The sequence below is a fragment of the Leptonychotes weddellii genome, chromosome 8, assembly GCF_054177405.1.
Source record: "Leptonychotes weddellii isolate Sample4059 chromosome 8, ASM5417740v2, whole genome shotgun sequence".
Taxonomy (NCBI): Eukaryota; Metazoa; Chordata; class Mammalia; order Carnivora; family Phocidae; genus Leptonychotes; species Leptonychotes weddellii.
Genome location: NC_138376.1, coordinates 76,043,481 through 76,057,405, shown reverse-complemented (window position 1 = coordinate 76,057,405; position 13,925 = coordinate 76,043,481). Strand labels below are relative to the sequence as shown.

Below are 13,925 nucleotides of genomic sequence, written 5' to 3'. Positions count from 1 at the left end.
TGTAAGCCCGCGCCTGCTCCGCCCCCTCCCTCCTCGCCGGGTTTGTAGGTCTGTACGGTGGTCGGGGCGCTGTGCTCGGTGACTGGGAGCGACCCTAGAGAGCTCCGGGTGGGGTGCAAAGGAAGGCATAGCGGTGCAGTCGTCCGCTGGCATCTTCGGCTCTGCCCTCCGCTCCCCACCCGGCGTGGAAAGTAAAAATGAAAACGAAAGGGAGGGAGACGCGAAGGTAGGAGCTGACCGAGTGATGGGAAGCGCGTGAGCTGGGGCCGAGAGGTGAGGAGGTGGAGGTGGGAGAAGGAGGAGGGGCGCCGCGTCCAGGGGTAGGTGGCGGGAGGCAGGGACTTCGGGGTGGGCGACGCGACCGGATAGCCCCCTCGGGACTAGGGGGCAAGCCACGAGCTGTCATCCCTCTCCGGGCCTGAAGTCTTGATCGTGGTCTCTGACAGTCTGGTCCCACTCTTGGAATTTGTAGGTGGGGGGTGGTGATCAAAAAAATCAACCCAAGCCACATATTGCCCAGGTGTTAGGCCACAACGTGGTGGCCAGGTGGGGTGATTTTTCTTTCCTGGACGAGGGTAATTTGTTTTCTTTAGGTTTTGTTTGTTTTGTTACAAAGCTGTGGTAACTTTTTCGTTTTCCTCACACAGATTTTGGGAGAAAAGTATGCTTTATATTTTTTTTACCCCCACACTGAAAAGTAAATAGTCTGGTTAGGGAGTTGGTCATGGTGACTTGTGGGTGAATTTAGCAATCGCCGAGTCTAGAATTTCATTTTGAAGTAAGTAAATGTGTGCGCGTGTGAGGGTGCTGTGGGAATGGGGGCAGTTGTATTAAATAGTTTTTATATTATAAGTTAACTTATTTATTGAATGCAATGCGTTCGTGTATTTTGCTATTCTTTGGTTTAAAAGAAGTATAATTTTAGCGTTAGCTAAAAGTTTGATATGAATGGTATCACATGTACACTCAAGCTAGTAAGCATATTTTCTTTTTCTAAGTAAGATTGGATTGAATAACCAGTATCTCCATCTCTAGATTTCATGTTTCATGGATGAAATGTTTTTTTTTTCTCATTTTCAGAGTGTTGTGAAAAGTTAAGAATTCAGCTTTTGAGTCTACTCTGGATTGAACTTCTGTGCATGTATCTTTTATTTTTAATGATGGCTATAATAATAGTCTCGCATGAGAAAAATGCTCCTTAGAGATGCCAGTTAAGTGTAGGCTAAGTAATCTTATTGAATGAATTAATTTTTCATGGTTTAGCCTTCTTGATCCCTGTTGAACAGTTTTCTTTTATCATTTCATTCATTCATGTCTTCATCTGTGCCAGGCGCTGTGCTATGCCTAGAAAAAAAAAAGAGAGATACAGTGTCTGTGCTTACGGAACTTTCTATAGTCCCACACCCTTTTAACAGAATCTTAAGTAGGGTTCCTCTTCATGTCGTGGATCTCTAGTGGACCAAAGTAAGGCTTTTCATGAAACTAAGTTATTGTCAGTGTTTATATGTAACTGGCCTCTAAAGAGGAGCAGATTATTTTTCTTGAACAGCATGACTTGATTTTGCCTTTGATCAAAAAGAAAGTATATATGCCAATGTTTTGCCAGTTAAGAGTAATTTTTTTCTTTTTTTTAAGATTTATTTATTTATTTGAGGGCGCCTGAGTGGCTCAGATGGTTAAGTGTCTGCCTTTGGCTCAGGTCATGGTCCCAGGGTCCTGGGATCGAGTCCCGCATCGGGCTCCCTGCTCCTTGGGAGCCTGCTTCTCCCTCTGCCTCTCTCTCTCTGTCTCTCATGAATAAATAAATAAAATCTTTAAAAAAAAAAAAAAAGATTTATTTATTTGAGAGAGAAAGAGGGAGCACGAGTGGGGGGAAGGGCAGAGGGAGAGGAAGAGAGAGAATCTCAAGCACACTTGGGGAGCCCAACGTGGGGCTCTGTCTCAGGACCCTGAGATCATGACCTGAGCCGAAATCAAGAGTTGGCCGCTTAACCCACTGAGCCACGCAGGAGCCCCAAGAATAATTTTTTTTTCTTTTTGCAAAATTGGCTTAAATACAAAGTTCACAATTGGAAGTCAGTTTCTACCTGAAAAAGACTTTATTTTTCCAGCTTTTACATTGGTCTCATTGGATCTCCTATGTGTTAATAACTTCTAATTCACAAGAATTATATGCACAAAGCATATTCATCAGAAATATGTATGATACTTACTGATAAGTAAGTTTTTTGCCCCATAGTACCTTCTCTGGGGAGGTAGTTAGCATAAGGCTTTGCAGTGCAAAGTATATCTTGATATAATATGGCACAGTTTTCAACTTTGAGAAGATATCTACCTGAAGTTGAAATTTTAACAAACACAAACATTTATGGAAAGAAAAAGTGCATAATTACCAAGGAGGAAAGAATAAGGTATCTAATGTATTTATTAATTGTAAGAAGGTAGGCATTATGTGTCTGTCTTCTACAATGTAGTGTAAAGTTTTTTAAAGTAGGTACTGGATCTTATTTCTTACATCTTTTGCCTAGTATAGTGCCTAGCTCATAGTAGACTATATAAATGTTCATTCATTTAGCATATACCATCTCATTTAAGTCCTCTATTTTGCATGTAGATGAGCAAGTATGTTTGAGAATGTTTGCTGTTTGTTCAGTTTCATTTTTCTGCTGTTAGGTATGATCATCAGCTTTACAGGTTGTCTTATTTCTGAAACTCATTCAGATTTAATGCAGTTTAATCCATCTCTGAATATTTTGATTTAATCAGATCATTCACCTGAAAGGGGCAAAAAAAATCATTTTGAGGGGCGCCTAGGTGGCTCAGTTGGCTAAGCCTCTGCCTTCAGCTCAGGTCAGGTCGAGCCCGGCATTGGGCTCCCTGCTCAGTGGAGAGCCTGCTTCTCCCTCCCACTCTGCTGCTCCCCCTGCTTGTGTTCTTTCTCTCTCTGTCAGATAAATAAAAATAAAATCTTAAAAAAGACTTTTTTTTTAAAGATTTATTTATTTATTTATTTGACAGAGAGAGACACAGCGAGAGAGGGAACACAAGCAGAGGGAGTGGGAATGGGAGAAGCAGGCTTCCTGCCAAGCAGGGAGCCCGACGTGGGGCTTGATCCCAGGACTCTGGGACCATGACCTGAGCTGAAGGCAGACGCTTAAGGACTGAGCCACCCAGGCACCCCAGTTCTCGTTATTTTTATTTGACTTTCCTACTATGCCTCTCCTCATTGTTATTTGAATAGGCTAACTCTTGGGGACCTTTGTAAATTAAGATAGAGTCTCATTTTATCTTTCTGGTTTTGGAGTTTTGGGCTTATCTTCCTCCACTTCTGTGATCTCTTCAAAGGGAATTGTTAGGAAGTTCATTCATTATCAAAGGTTTGAACTGACATGGAAAATAAGGGTGGAATTTGGAAGAGGTACATAATTTTTAAGCTAGTAATATGTAATAAATTTACAGGTAGCAGTAAGCATTCTCAGGATATGTTTTAATAAGATCATTGCTGAGAAATATTTATATTTGAAGGAGAGAAAGTTCACACCTAGTTATTTAATAACTAAACCAGAGATTTTCAAACATACCAAATCAGAATTTCTGGGGATGGTGTCTAGAAATGTCTGTGTTCAAACAACTCCCCAGTGATTCCAGCGCAACCAGTTCATATTGGAGAACTTCTGATTAAACCATATGAATTCAGAATCCTCTTAATTTTCTGTTCTGGTCTATTAAAGCAGAACTTCAAAAGAAGGGAGGGAATTATCTCAGGATTATGGAGTAGTCAGAGAGGTAGTTGCTAATGTTTCCCAGAATTTTTATTTTTATTTATTTTTTAAAATATTTATTTATTTTAGAGAGAGAGAGTGGGTGTGGTGGGGGTGGGGGGAATAGAGAGGGGCAGAGGGAAAGGGAGAGAGAATCCCAAGCAGAGCCCAAGGTAGGCCTCCATCTCACGACCCTGAGTCATGACCTGAACCAAGACCAAGAGTCAGACGCTTTACTGACTGTGCCACCCAGCTGCCCCACTTTCCCAGCATTTTTAAAGACTTGCTAGGTCATTTTGAAATTAAGTCAGTGACTAGCAAGTCACTCAGTTGTGTGTAGCTAAGAAACATGGCATGCAAATCTGATAAAGGAAAACATATTCCATTCCAAAGAGAGGAAATTCTTATTGGTGAGACAATTTTTCTTTTCTTCTTCTTCTTTTTTTTTTTCCTATCTGGGATGGTTGATCTTGAGCCTGCAGGGAGAAGGCTGGCCCCAGACTTCTCCAAGTCCACGTTTCTTTTCCTCCAATTCTTACACGTCCAAAGACAGAAAACCACGCAGACACACCTTTGTTGGAGGGTTCTATTTGTCTTTTTAGAAAAATTTCTCTACTTACTTTCTTGAAAGTCAATAAAATGCCCAACAGGCTAATCAGATGAAACAATATAAAAATGTTAAATTCTACTTTTAAACATCAGTAGAGATAAATATACCTTCATCTTGGTTTAAGAAACTTAATTATAAAACCCTACATAAATGATTTATAAGAAGAACTTAATGTGAGGATAATACGCAGTTTTCAAAAATAAGTGCATTTTTTCCCAGTGTGCATGCATTTTCTAAATTAGACCTGATTTAAGCAGGACTTTTAACACCAGGGGGGTTCGTTCAATGGTTTTTCTGAGCATTCTTTAAGGAGTGAAGGAAACTTTGCAAAATATTAGCACTCTCTGTACTCTGGGGATGGGGAAACAAGGAATAACCTAAAGATTACTTCTGGAAAGAGTCACAGATTAATGTTCTGAGTACACATTATTGAACAAATATTGAGTTTCTTGGTGTAAGCTAAGAACCATGCAAGGTACTGGGGAAAAGCAGGACATACACTACTGCAGTTGTGAGGTGCTAGTCAAGATGCTGGCTTTGTGAGACTTTGAATTGACTTGAAGCAAGGAAAAATACTAATACCCGTGAATGCTGCCTGGTCAGCCAGGTAGAGGCTTTGTCATTGATTTAAAAAGTGAAAAAGTTGGTATCCTAAGTTACTGATTTTGGCCATTAGCTTGGGGAAAAATATTTAGAGTTATTAGGGAGTTTGAAAAATGATTGATTTAACTCCAGTTTTTCAGAGCTCTTCTCTTTGTATTTATTGGATATAATAGAGATGCTAGTTAAGAAATATCAGGTGAGTGAAAGCTGTTCCTACATTCTTCTACTATGGTTTTCCTCCTGAGCCCACTCCTACCCTAGGTTTTCTAGTAATGTCAACTTTTACATTGCTTTTTGTTTTCTGTTATATTAGCCTGAGATTTAGAAAATACCCAAATATTAATTTTAGAATTAAATTTCTGCGTGTATAAGTTCTTGAGTTCTTTGAGAAGAGTGGCGTGAGTTGAATAAATCACGTTAGATTTTTATTTCTTTTGTGTTTGAGAAAACTTACTAGTTTGCAAAACATCTCCTTAAGGACTAAAATAAATTAATCAAATGATTAACTTACATGGGGGAGGGGGGATATTTTTGAGGTCCCGAAATGAAGATGATGTTAACATTAAAAAAATATATATTTTATATATATGTGTGTGTGTGTATGTGTCCAGACCTGTAAATACTGCCCCTTTTTTGTGGCCGCTTTGGCCTCCTTTTATCCTTCTTCTCAGTCCATCCATCTGGCCAAAATACTTACTGAGAACCTACTATGCCCCAAACACTATTTTATTTTTGGTGATGTGGATACTGCAATAAACAAAGTAAAATTCCCACCCTCACAGGACTCATATTCTATTGGATGAAGCTGATTAAAAACACAGAAAATATGTGTCATGTGATAAGTGCCATGAAGTAAAGTGAGTTGGATGTAAGAGAAGGATCAAAGAAGGGGGTGCTATTTTAGATAGGGTGTTCAGAGAAGGCTTCTCTGGTAAAGAAACATTTAAGCAAAGACCTGAGGAAATGAAGGAGCTACCTATGTGGCATGTGGGAGAAAACTGTTCATGCAGGGAGATCTGCTTAGTATAGTTATATCACTGGGAGGAAGGCCAATATGGATGTCCCAATATGAACAAGGAGGAGAGTTACAAGAGATCAGATCAAAATGTAAGAGAAAGCCATATTCTTTAAGCCTTTTGAAGTTTACTCAGAGATACAGGAAACCTTTGAAAGGTTTTGAGCAGAGGAGAGCCACAAATGTTAACCTGTTTTGGGGAAGAATCATTCTTGTTTATGTATGGAAACTAGATTGTTAGAGAGTAAGGATGAAAACAGGGAGACTAGATAGGCGATTGTAATAATCCAGGGAAGACAGGGTGATAGTCAGAAGTGGTCAGATTCTGAGTGTGTGTGTGTGTGTGTATATATATATATTTAAGATTTTTTATTTATTTATTTGACAGAGACACAGCGGGAGAGGGAACACAAGCAGGGGGAGTGGGAGAGAGAGAAGCAGGCTTCCCACGGAGCAGGGATCCCGATGTGGGGCTCGATCCCAGGACCCTGGGATCATGACCTGAGCTGAAGGCAGACGTTTAACGACTGAGCCACCCAGGCGCCCCGAGATTCTGAGTATATTTTGAAGGTAGAGTTGGGAGAATTTGCTGATGAGTGAAGCATAACTCCCAAGTTTTTTTTGGCCTTAGCAACAGGCAGAATGGAGTTGTGATTGATTAAAGTGAGGTAGACCACAGGAGGAGATTTTCACTGGGAGATCAATTTTGATATTTTTAAGTTTGAGTTGACTATTAGACATGCAAGTGGAGATGTGAAAGAGTAATGGGTATACAAATCTGGAATAGTGATGAGATGTGTGGGATGGAGGTAAGAATTTGGAATTAGCATATAAATGATACTTAAAGCCTTGAGACTGAATGGGATCACCTAAGGAACAAGTGTAGCTAGAGAAGGGGTCTGAGATCTGATCTTAGGGCACAGCAGTGCTTAAAGGATAGGAGGATGAGGAGGAACCAACAGGAGAAAAAGTGCCAGTGTTGTTGGAGAAAAAACAAGAGATGAGATATTGGTGTCCTAGATGCAAAGTGAAGCAACTGTATCTAGAAGGGCTAGGTCAAAAACTGACAGGAATTAAGGACTGAGAAGTAACATTGAATTTGGCAATGTTGAGGTTATTTGTGAGGTTATTTGTAACATTGAATTTGGCGATGTTGAAGTTATTTGAGCTCTTTTGGTGGAACAGTGGAGGTAGAAGCCTGATTGGAATGGAATTATGTTGTAGAGAAGCTGAAAAGTAGGGTGTTAATTGAAGAGGGCTGTGGAGTCAGTGGAGGTTTTTAAATATGGGAGCCCCTATACCATATTTTTGGGCTTGGAGATGATCCAGTAGAGAAGAAAATATTACTAATAAAGAGAGAGGGGACAGTTTCACTTCAGCAATTTTATCATGTATCCCCACTGAATAAATTTTTCTTGAATGAATTAATGAAGGGATAAAAAGTGTTTTTACCAGATGCAATATATTTTTTATTGGTGCTAAATAAAAAGTGGGATAAAGAACACTTTGTTTAACACCTTCTTTTTCAGATGATTGTGAAAATTGATTAGGTTTCAGTCTTTCTTGGTTAGAGTACCACCTTGAGTTTTACTTTTTCACCCTGGTGAGCCTGGTGTTTCTCAGGTCTTTACAAATGGTCTCTTAAAGTATGCTGCTATGATGGGCTTGTCTAACCTTTTACTTTGTGTCCCTTTTTCCCCCTTTAACCTTTTAAAAAGTTGGTACTTATTTAGGGCGCCTGGGTGGCTCAGTTGGTTAAGCGACTGCCTTTAGCTCAGGTCGTGATCCTGGAGTTCCGGGATCGAGTCCCACATCGGGCTCCCTGCTCAGCAGGGAGTGTCCTTCTCCCTCTGACCCTCCCCCCTCTCGTGCTCTCTCTCAAATGAATAAATAAAAAAAAAAAGAAAAAAGTTGGTACTTATTTAAAGAAATTGGCTACCTATTATGAACTATTACCTTAAATGGCAATGAAGCACAATGTGTGTAGGAACATTAAACAAGCACCTAGATGCTCAGTGTTCAGATGTTCAGTCTCTCTTTAACCTAATAATTTTTAGGTAGTATTTTCAGAACCTACGATTTGCCATTTAGTTTGATGCTTTAAAACTGTTATCTCTCGGGGCGCCTGGGTGGCTCAGTCGTTAAGCGTCTGCCTTCGGCTCAGGTCATGATCCCAGGGTCCTGGGATCGAGCCCCACATCCGGCTCCCTGCTCCGCGGGAAGCCTGCTTCTCCCTCTCCCACTCCCCCTGCTTGCGTTCCCTGTCTCACTGTGTCTCTCTCTGTCAAATAAATAAAAAAAATCTTAAAAAAAAAAAAAACTGATATCTCTCTTATTAGCCTCTGTATTTATTGAAACTTAATTAAAACTTTTAATTATGGAATATTTCAAGAATATGGGAAATTTCAGAAAATAACAAATGCTAATATACTTGCCATGCAGATTAACAAGTTTTAATTTTTGTCTTATTTGCTTCAGATCTTTGTCTTTTAAAAAATACTGCAATTTACAGTATATAAACCGAGGCGTAATGAGGGGGTTGATGGAAAGAAACGGGATTAATTAACTTGGTGAAGAGAAGACTTTAAAGTAGGATGACTGGTGTGTTCACCTACTTAGAAGTCACTAATGTGGGAAAGAGTGCATAAATTTGATAAGTACAGATAGTTTTTTTTAAGTATGTTTATGGTCAGAAAGCAACATCCAGTAGTCAATTATTTTATGGTCTATACTTATATGGAAATTTTTATAAAACATTGAAAAACATCATTGTTCAACCTATACAGATGTGATTTTTATTAAGTCAACAGATATCATGATTTCCCTGGTATCTTCACTAGAAAAATTGTTAACCAACAATATTTAGAGAAATGACTATATTACTGTTTAAAAAATTTAAAGTCACATGCTATAATTTTTTAAAACATTAGAGAAAGTGAATTTTAAAAATGTTTGTAATGCTTTTTGAAACATGGTGTTTCTTTCAGTAATTAGATTTTAAAAAGGTAGGGAGTGTCATTGTCAAAACTTGTTTTTCCTCTCAATTGTAGAATATATAATTTATTACTAAGAAAAGTGGCCTAGAAGTTAGAATAGAAAAAATGAGAACTAATAGGCCTGACCCTTTCAAACATTTTTTCAGTTTAGGAAGCTGTGAGTGGCAGAGGATGAAGCCTCATAAGAAGTGATGGTTCATCTCAGAGCAAGGCATAGGGAAATATTCTGGTGGACTCTCTTTGTCAGGGCATGTTTCTGACTAATATCACAGAAAGCAAAAGAAAGTGCTCTGTTTTTTTATCGGTAGTTAAGTTTTTACTCATAAATATTGAAACAAACAGTTCAGACCTGAATGTTAAATAATGGCCATGGCAATACCTTTTTTTTCCAGAAATAATAAATAAAGCATATATATTAAGTGCAGTGTAGTAACATCACAGAATTTTTACTCTCTATGTATTTGTGCATAGAGAGGCATTCATAATGCCTAGTGAGTTAGTTAATAATTTACTTTCCTGTTTTTATATTTTTTGTTTACCATATAAATTCATCTGAGTCCTGATTTTAGTGTTTTTCTCTACTTGAAAAAGAGGGGTAGTGAGTGTGTGCCAACTTCTTTTATATAATGTCGGTGTTAGGGCTATTTAAGAATTTCCTCTACTAGCGCAAAACAGTAAGAAGTAAAGATTAAGGTCATCATACCCTTTGATAAATATTTTTTTTGGGTTCTGAGTGGATAATCCTAGTTGTTTGGGTGTAAAAACTTGAGTTAGATTTCCAAAAGAAGCTCATATTCAGGAATGTGTGGTGTTCCATAAAGTTGTGATATAGTGGAACAAGTGTAAGGTCAGCAAAACCCTTTCTCTCTAAAGAGCTAAGGCTAGAGAATCACTAGAGTTTTGGTTTGGTGAATTCAGGTTTTATTAAGGGACAGACAGAAGTTCTTTGGGTCTGTCCTCCAGAAGTCCATAGGTTGGGGTGGAATGAGAATTCTGCCTTTCTCAGATAATCTGAGCCAGGACCTTTTCAACTGGACCGGTGTGGAGAGAGTTAAGATACACACTCCTAGTATGTTGTGTATCTATTCCATGTATTCTCTAGAGTAATATGTGAACATGTTTGGGGTTTGTGAAATGCTTTCTGACTACTCTTCTTGTTCTTAACTGGTATTGACATGTTTTTCTAGACACTTGTTTTTTCAAGGGCATTTAAAGAAAAGCTTTCTTTATCCTTAAAAAGTAAAATTAATATAATTATGGAGGTCTCTTTTATAATATGAAAACTTTGGTTTTTAGTTATGAGCCTAACTAGGTCCATTCTTCCTAGGGTGGGAAACCTGGGGTTAATAGAATTAAGTAGTTGGGGGAAGTAAATTAGAGAGTATCAATCTTATATAAATTTCATTTTTAATAAATCATGTATGTTGATTTATATAAAACGTGTATATGTGTGTATTATTTATCTTTTCCTTACTTTGTTCTTCATGCTCCAAGTGTGTTTTCTAATTTGATTGGAAACAATTGAAGAGCACTTGCTTCTTGCTTAAGAATGAGTTAGGATATAAAGTAAACTTCTTGGGTGGAAATTATGAATAGTTAAAATTGCCCTTGAGAATCCTTCATTTGGATACAAGTTTGTCAAAACACACTGTCATAGTATGTTGTGTGCAGTCATGTCTTTTTTCCAGACTTGGAAAATAATCAGTTTCTTCACATGAACTAGGTGAAAAAGTTGGCTTGCTTTAATGGCCATGATGTGTGTATATATATATTTTTAAAATATTTTATTTATTTATTTTGAAGAGTGAAAGAGTGCATGTGGGGGGAGGGGCACAGGGAGAGAGAATCTCAAGCAGACTCTACATCCAATGCCGGGCTTGATCTAATCTCACAAAAATCAGGAGTCCAACACTCAACCTACTGAGTCCCCCAGATGCCCCTGTATATCTTTTTAAAAAGGGGAACATGGTTTTAAACATTGCAGTGCAGCAGGATGCTCACGGTTTGAGATGCATATGGTGATTCAAACATGAAGGGAGCATCATATTTTTATTGCTCATCCCGTATTCACTCTAGAGCAAGTATTCAGTGTATTAAATAGTGGCAGAATCTCCAGTATTATTGTTTTTGTCTATCTATAACTTTTATTTGGCATGTTTTATTTGGTTGATTCAAATAAGTAAATGTGCCTGTGATATAACTCTACTGTATTGACTAATTGATGGCAATAATGTACAAGTTAGGAATAAGGGGAAAAATCATTTTTAGAATTTACTGTGAAAAATTACCCTCCTTTGAAATGGCATACTAGAGGATTATAAATGTAATATGTCTACGAAGGCTGGTGTTTTCTGAATTCTGATCTTGACTGTGTTAACTCTTTTACAACTCACTTTTTAGAAGTAAAATATAAATATTCCAGTTTATTTTTCAAGATCTGGTTTGTGGGCATATAATTCTATTTTAAGTATTAAAATCTTAAATTCTAATTTTACTCCATTCACAATCTACTCCCATCATTCCAGTGTTTTTATCCCTCACCTACATTATATCACTTTGACTCCCCGCCCCCCAATAATTCTCTAGCAGCCATGATTGCCAACAGCTAATTATTGACTTTATGTTCGTTAGGAAATATAGTTTGGCTGTTTTGGAGATTTTGTTATTTGTTTATAATGAAAAACACAGTAACTGTATTTTCCTAAAGTTACTGTCAAGCAGTCAGACCCCTTTTAGAGTTTCGAAACACAGATTTGAAATATGAAGGATCTTAAAACTTGCTATGTGGTATTTCAGAATAATGTGTACTAGAATTCTAGCCCACTGGTTATTGGTTAATATCATTTCACAAAGGGAAATATATTCCTGTCAGATTTTTTTCTTCCTTCTTTGAATGTTCAAAAGGGCAATTAATTTCTTCAAGACCCTTTCTTTTTTATGTGTATGTATATCTAATCAACATTCTGAAGATTCATTCAGATAATCAGAGGTGGCCACTTCTGGCCAATAAAAATAGTCTTTTGGGTTTTAGTCTTTTATAAATTATATGCTGAGGTGTTAAGATTTATTATTAAAGGAATTTTTTCATTCATTTGCCATTTAGTAGGTCATACTAAATAAGGGATAAAAATTACTGAGGTAACTGCTACATAGGACAGTTTATCTTAATGTGTATTCACTGTAGTCTTATAAACCAGAAATTTTATTTTGTTTTTTTACAATTTTATTTATTTGAGCGAGAGAGAATGAGAGAGAGAGAGAGCACATGAGAGCAGGGAGGGTCAGAAGGAGAAGCAGACTCCCTGCTGAGCAGGGAGCGGGATGCGGACTTGATTCTGGACTCCAGGATCATGACCTGAGCCTAAGGCGGTCGCTTAACCTACTGAGCCACCCAGGTGCCCTAAACCAGAAATTTTAACCGTGAACATTATGATGTGTCTTTAAGACCTCCAACTTGAACGTCTTTTCTTTTGTTTGGACCTCAAATCCAGAACTTAATTATTCTCATCATTGTCCTACTACTATTGTCCCTATGTTATAAAACCTCAACCCTAGATCATACCAACCTTTGTTCCTTTAGGTGTTGAGATCAAACTTTGGCCTCTGTCTTCAAAAATTTTTTCTCATTGTCTTTTGAATAGTTTCAGCAGATCTCAAAGAAAATTAGAGTCATTTTGGTGGAATTCACTTTCACCACCTTTTTCTCTCCTCATGCACTTTCTGCTTCACCATGTTACAAACATCTGCATTTCCAAGTATCCATCCCTCCCTGCTCTTCCTGCTAGCAGTCTTATCTCTACCTCATGCTTTTATTCTTATTCTTTCCTATAGTCTCAGGGACTCTACTCCCTTAGTCATAGCCTTCTGATTATTCAACGTTTCCCTCTTTCTTCTGTCTCTCCCCTGGTTATGGAATTGTGCTCAACTCTCTCCTGTATTTCAAAAACTCTTGACCCAATGTATTTTACTATTTCTTGCCCTTTCTCCTTTTCTTCTCGGCCAGGTTCCTTGAAAAAATAGCTTGTACCCATTTTATTTCCTCATTTTCTCCCTTTCATTTACCCTTCAGCCCACTGAAATTTGCTTTCTCCCCCCGTTTTTTTTTTTAAAGTATGTGTGCTAAACTCACCCAAGACCTGAGAGTGGCCAAATACTGTGAACTCTGTAACAGCATTTGAAACATTCTCTTTTCTTGTGGTAACACTTTTATCATATGACAACTCTTTGCTGATCTCTTTCTTAGGATTCTGTTCTTGGCCCTTTACTCCCAAGAGGTTTTTAGGGGTTCATGTGGATGGGTTCTATGGTATCCATGTGGCTTCTGAAATGAAGTACAAAATATTTATATATGTGTATGTCTGTTTTCTTGGGGAGAAGGTCCACAGGTTTATTTATATTTGACTTAAAGCAATGTGTTCACTCATGGTTTTAACTACCTTGAAGTGATAACACTGAATTCTCTATTTCCAGCCCACACCTTTGATAGGGAATCCAAAACTGATTATCTTACTTGATGGCACATGATCAAAACTTTCCAAAGCAGAATTAATCAGTCATCTTTCCTCTTCCTGTATGCCATCTAGACATATATACGCCACCATTCTACCTCTCCTAAATCAAAAATTTGGGTGTCCTGCTTCTTTCCCCTTCATCTTCATAGGCTATCCCACCCATTCTATCTTTCAAATATGAGTATCTCTCAAATCCATCTTCTGCTTTTTCTTGCCTCAATTCCACCCTCTTTATCTTTCATCTGGTCTATTGTAATAAATAACTTTCCAACTGGTTTGCTGGCCTCTAGTTTTTTTTTTATTATGTTATGGTAATCACCATACATTACATCATTAGTTTTTGATGTAGTGTTCCGTGATTCATTGTGTGCGTATAACACCCAGTGCTCCATTCAGTACGTGCCCTCTTTAATACCCATCACCAGGCTA

The 13,925-nt window shown here is 37.9% G+C and overlaps 1 protein-coding gene and 1 non-coding gene across 3 annotated transcripts in view; one reads left to right on the top strand and one right to left on the bottom strand.

The window, feature by feature from the left end:
• The first annotated feature begins 11 nt into the window (after nt 1–11).
• Nucleotides 12–13,925, top strand: part of ASCC3 (activating signal cointegrator 1 complex subunit 3) — a 301,692-nt gene continuing 287,778 nt past the window's right edge. Inside the window, exon 1 of one of the 2 annotated variants that reach the window (XM_006727550.3) lies at nt 12–273. The gene's annotated coding sequence lies outside the window, so the exon portion shown is untranslated. Of the gene's footprint in view, nt 288–13,925 lie in introns of both variants that reach the window. The other variant, XM_081828714.1, reaches the window with a different exon arrangement.
• LOC115941551 (small nucleolar RNA SNORA38) lies at nt 4,213–4,345 on the bottom strand. Its single transcript, XR_004076286.1, has one exon. It is a non-coding gene; the product is annotated as a small nucleolar RNA SNORA38 (small nucleolar RNA).